At 44.1% G+C, this 5,565-nt stretch overlaps 1 long non-coding RNA gene across 1 annotated transcript; it reads right to left on the minus strand.

Annotated features, from left to right (window-relative positions):
- Positions 1 to 3,241: 3,241 nt before the first annotated feature.
- Positions 3,242 to 4,409, minus strand: LOC128811517 (uncharacterized). The gene is made up of 3 exons (XR_008438369.1): positions 4,283 to 4,409; positions 4,099 to 4,167; positions 3,242 to 3,911 (listed from the first exon to the last, which is right to left on the minus strand). It is a non-coding gene; the product is annotated as an uncharacterized LOC128811517 (long non-coding RNA).
- Between the last annotated feature and the right edge of the window lie 1,156 nt (positions 4,410 to 5,565).

Genomic DNA, 5,565 nt, shown 5'->3' on the forward strand with positions numbered 1-5,565 from the left:
TTTTTTTGTTTTCTTGCTTACCTCTAAATATAAACTAAAATTGTTAAATGTTCACATTAAAGTTTAAATCTTGTTTCTTCTCAGATTTCAGCAATGTGGAAATTGTAGGAAATACGCATCATTACAATTTCTTCTTTTGTTTACCATCTTTGGTCATACTTCCATAGATAATCTAGATTTCTGATGTTATCAGAGGAAGGCTATTGAATAATTGAATAGGCTTCATATTTCATTTGTGAGGACAACATTTCTGTTCTCTTCAGAAGTGAATTTCACAATTTTAAGTAATTTATAAACTTTGGGGCTCTGGTTAGCTTCCATTTTTCCAAAGCCACACAAACTTCTGGTCAGGTTAAAAGGTTTGCTTCAGACTGAAAGGCTGCCGAGGTGACAACCATTGTCACCTTATCTTTGTTAAGGTACTGTATAAAGCATGTGTGTGACTTCTAGTGAAACAGTTTGTACTTGCTAATGATGCTATCTTGAACAGAACACTATCCAAAAAATGAGAGGCCTCTTCCAGATTTGTAAATCAGTAATTTTTCCAGTCCAAATCATGCCTTTTTTGGAGCTTTATGTTGTCCTGCTGGGTTGCAGAGTAAGAGCAAGGACTTGCTGAAAGTGGCCATGACATGCCTGCACTGTCAACAGGCAGCCTGAGTTGCTGGGCTAACTTACACAGATAAAGAATTGCAGAGCTGTTTGAAGGGTAACTTCAAGAATACCAGCAATCTGACAGTAGTGCTTTTAATGCTGAATTGAAAGCTACTGTGGAAGAAAATTAATAGCTTTCCCTCCTCCCCCTGAAAACTGGTTCTTTTTCAGGCAGCTCAGTCCGTTCCCTGTACGGCATCACAAACAGCCTGACACAAGCAAGGAATTATATTGGAACACAAACACACAGTTGCACCCAGTAAAGCTATTTTTTAGTGGTGAGCCTAGCTCAAAATTTTCATCTAAAAACAGCCTTTGTACAGATCTGCTTTAGAACAGACTTTATTTTTTCTATCTTTTGGCAAATAACACCATCCCTGAGAAACTTCAGTGCATGCCCTGGTTAATTTGACATAATATGACTGTGCTGTGTGCCTGAATTTGTACAGAATTTCTGATTCAAAATTTGTGCTGTTGTGGGATCCAGTGTAGAGAGTTATGCTTGGAACAGAAGGTTTTGGATCGATTGCCATACAAATATGATGCAAAAAATAGCTTTGTTTCTCAAATCCAGCTGTACTGATCAGATTGATGTCAGATGTCTTTTTTCCAACAATTTATTAAAAAAGACACAGGGCTAAAGTTTAACTATTTAGATCTCTTCAAATAGCAAATCAGCATTTTTGCTGCCTTGCTACTAATTTAATGAGCTGAATAAGCAGCTTGAAGAATTGTGGCTATAAAGATGTATCTTGACAGTCACAGCCCTTTACATTTTCTGGTTAAATAAATGAAAAATAACAAAAGGAAAAACATCCCCTATAAACTCTCTTATTCCAGGTGTAGGTGGCAGAGGAAAATATATATATTTAACATGTACATCTTTGTACATGTATAAGAAATTTATTTTTAAAAGCAATCTGTTCCATTTAGGTAAAAATATATTTGATGTGTGTTTGTATATGCATACATACAAATGCACATTTACCTTCAGACTTACTTGCTTACATACAGAATAAAGAATACATGTTTTATTTGGACAACTACAGCAATGAGTCAAACATAGTACGGAAGTTACTCCAGCTTATTTCCTTCTAGCATGAAAGAAAAGCAGCTCTTACACTCAAAACCACTGCTGTAAGAGGAAAGGAAATAATCTACAACATGCACATTTCAGTACAAAGTCTTTGGGAGATGGAGTTTTTTTATCAAATTTCTGAATTCAAGGATAACACTGATGGATGTTAGACAGAACTGCCACTGATCAGAAGAGCTAATAACCATCAGGATTCAAGAAAGGGCAGAAAACAGCACAAATAAGGTAAGCATTCACTGAAAAAAAGTTATTTAAAACTTTCTTCAGACTCCTATTCAACACTACAAACAACTTGATGTATACAATGCTTAGGGGTAAATAAGCATTTCATTATCCACTGATAAATTTGTTTAAGCAAGATACTAAAAGATTTTTTTTCACATGTGTTTAAGTTTGCAGTTAATGGTATGTGAACTTCACGGAGACATACTAAGTAATATCTATATGTACTTTTATGTCACAGTTAATGGAGCTTTGCAGAAAGACTAAAAGCTAATATGGAGCTTTCCATCACAGCAGCTCTGTCTTATTATTTCTTCATCATCACTGATCTAAATGTCTGCAGTACAAGACCTGGCAAGACCCCACAAGCCTGCAATTATTTAAATTACTTGAAGCCAGATTATACTTTGGCTCAGTATTTTCTTGTTTAAGCTACCTGAAACTGGAACTATGGTGCTGACATAGAGAATTCTATAGATTATGCAAGAATTCTGCTGAATTGTCACCTCAAGGTTCTGGAAATCCCTTCTTGAAATGAGTAAAAAGTGTTTCAGAATAGTTTTGAACAGAACTTTTTTCTAAATTTTTACAAGGACGTGCAAATATAAAATGTAAGGAGTTAAATGGCTCTGTTACAAGTACAGAAAGTTGAGATTGGCCCATGTTTAAGGCCAACACACAGAATCACAGAGTCAGCTGAACTGGAGGGGACTCACAAGGATCTTTGAGTCCATCTCCTGACCCTGCACAGGACCATCCCCAAGAATCACACCCTGCGCCTGAGGGCATTGTCCCAACACTTCCTGGGCTCTGTCAGGCTGGTGCTGTGACCACTGTCCTGAGGAGCCTGTTCCAGTGCCCAGCCACCCTCTGGGTGAACAACCCGTTCCTGATTTCAAACCTGAGCCTCCCCTGACACAGCTTCAGGCCATTCCCTCGGGTCCTGCCACTGTCACCCCAGAGAAGCACCTGCCCCTCCTCTTCCCCTCGCAGGGAAGCTGTAACTGCAGTGAGGTCTCCCCTCACTGAACAGACCAAGTGTCCTGAGCCACTCCTCGTGGCCTCCCCTCAGGGCCCTTCACCATCCTCGTGGCCTCCTTTGGACGCTCTCTAACAGCTCCATGTCTGTTTTATGTTACAGTGCCCAAAGCTGCCCCCAGCACTCGAGGTGAGGCTGTCCCAGTGCAGAGCAGAGTGGGACAATCCCCTCCTTGCCCGGCTGGCTGTGCTGTCCCTGATGTCCCCAGGACAGGGATGTCCCTCCTGGCTGCCAGGGCACTGCTGACCCGTGTCCAACTTGCCATTGACCAGGACCCCCAGGGCCCTTTCCACAGTGCTGCTCTCCAGCATCTCATTTCTCACCTGTAACATTTGTAAAGCAGTCACACAACTACTATTTTCTTTCCTGAAGTGCTCCAAGCACAGACTGCAGCGCCCTGTTTTGTCACTAGGCAATGCAGATCTCCTCCTCCACTAATCCTGATTTTCAAGCTCTCTAAAACCCACACCCAAAAAGCTTTGCTGTTCGTGGGAGTTACCTTCTCTGCTGTAATGAGTAGGGAGTTCAAAGCAAGCTGTGACCATCCCAAATACGTTTCTATGCTTAAGTAAAGACTTGCAAACAACCAGAGAACAAGATCTTCCATCAGTTCTCTTCCCATAGAATGCTACTATATGTATCTTCACCAAAACTTAATAATAGCATGATTGCCCCCCAAAGCAGGGCCACCCATTACTGCTACCCATTCTTCCATATTTCTTCCTGAGAGTTCTTGAAATCTCTTTCCAGAGTATAAGAATTTGCTGTTTACCTGTTAAAGGTCCAACATTCTGAGCAGGAAACAGAAGAATTTTCAATTCATAATTTTTGTTTCAAGTCCATAAGTGGGAAGCAGCTTTATCTTTCTTGCCAACCAGAGATTCGGTCTCAGGACCTCCACTGAAAACAAAGCAACTGCACAAAAGATTAGTAAACTACTGTAAAACAACTGTAAAATCAAGATTAAATTTAAACGCTTACATGTTTACCTAGAACTTTGTAGGCTGAACAAAGTTTTAGAATTTTGTAGGCTAAACAAAGTTTTAAATGGACTTTTTGTATATATGCTCAGTGAAATTATACATACCACTCAGATTAGACAATTGAAGTCATCTTGTTTTTCCACACTCCCTCTGATTTATCATCTCTACTGTATCTGTGTATTGGAAAACAGTTTCATTTCTATAATTATATTTTCTCTTTAGCAGCACCCCCAAAGGCAGCTAAGCAGCAAGCAGTTTGGAAGTAAATAGAAGTATTCAATGTTTTACCAGCAAATCCATATTCCCGGGAAGTGAAGCTGGGACCTGAACAAAAGGAACTGCACATGCCTGGCAGAGTCACTGCTGTGCAGTCAGGCACACTCCTCTTTGGACAGCCTTTGGGACATTTGTTTGTATTCCTGTTCAGAAAGAAGAGACAAAAAATAACATGGTTCCCCCTCTGCCCTTCAGCAGATCCTCAGCAAAAGTTAGTAAGACCTCACTGATATTTTGTAAATGTGACAGAGAATCCTGTTCACCTTCAGTCAAATCCCTGACAACCTTCTATGGATTTCTGATGCATGGTACACATACCTAATTAAAAAAAAAAAAAAAAAAAAAAAAAAAAAAAAATTATGCATCAGCCTGTCAGTGCCACCATCTCCGTTTTGGCAGGGCCTGCCAGTGCACTGCAGTGTGTTCACAAGCACTGTCCAAGTGCTGTACTTGCATTTTAACATCTCACCACTACATATAAACACAGAGCGAGTCACCATGAGGACTCTGAGGTGCCATAATCTTTTGACAATTACAAAAATGTAACTGAAAGTCAAATGATATATGAGTACATCTTCATAAAACACAGGTATCACACATGCATACGTAAGGTTTCTGTAGAGAATGCGTGCTTCGCTCAACACCTCAAGAAGCAGATGACAGCATAAGCACACTAAAACAATCCCTGGTTGACCTGAAACGCCGCAGCACCTCATGCAGGACTTCGAGGCGCTGCCCACAAGCCTTAAGCCCGCGCCGCACGAGCAGAAAGCCGGGTGGTGGCAGACGGGCAGTGCCGCCCCTGCCCCGCTCGTGTGCTCGAGCGCTGGGTGCCTCGGGGGCGCCGGAGGGCAGGTGACGGCTCGGGAAGCCCCGGGAACACGGCCTGGCCCCCTTTGTGCGGTGCCACCAGGCTCTGGGTGAGTGCTCCCACCGGCAGGAGCACCGGGGGGCGGTCGGACTGCGGCCCCCGGGACGGACAGGCGGCGCGGGGAATTCCGCACTTGCCGGGCGGCAGCTGCAGCCCCGCCCGGCCCCGCCCCGCGTTCCCTCAGCGCGGGGTGCGGCCCTGCCCGCCGGGCGGGCGGGTTCACCCCGCACGAACAAAGCGGCCCCGCCCAGCGCGGCCGCCGCCGCCATCTGTCCCTCCCTCCCTGCCACCCGCCCCCGCGGCGGGGCGGCTCCGACCCGCCCCTTTCGCTTTCCACTTCGGCAGCGGCGCCGGAGGGCCCCGGGGCGCCTCCGGGCGGGCTGCGGTGCGGGCGGGCGGCGAGCGCAGCGACAGCGGCACCAGA

Source organism: Vidua macroura, chromosome 9 (genome assembly GCF_024509145.1).
Source record: "Vidua macroura isolate BioBank_ID:100142 chromosome 9, ASM2450914v1, whole genome shotgun sequence".
In the NCBI taxonomy this organism is placed as follows: Eukaryota; Metazoa; Chordata; class Aves; order Passeriformes; family Viduidae; genus Vidua; species Vidua macroura.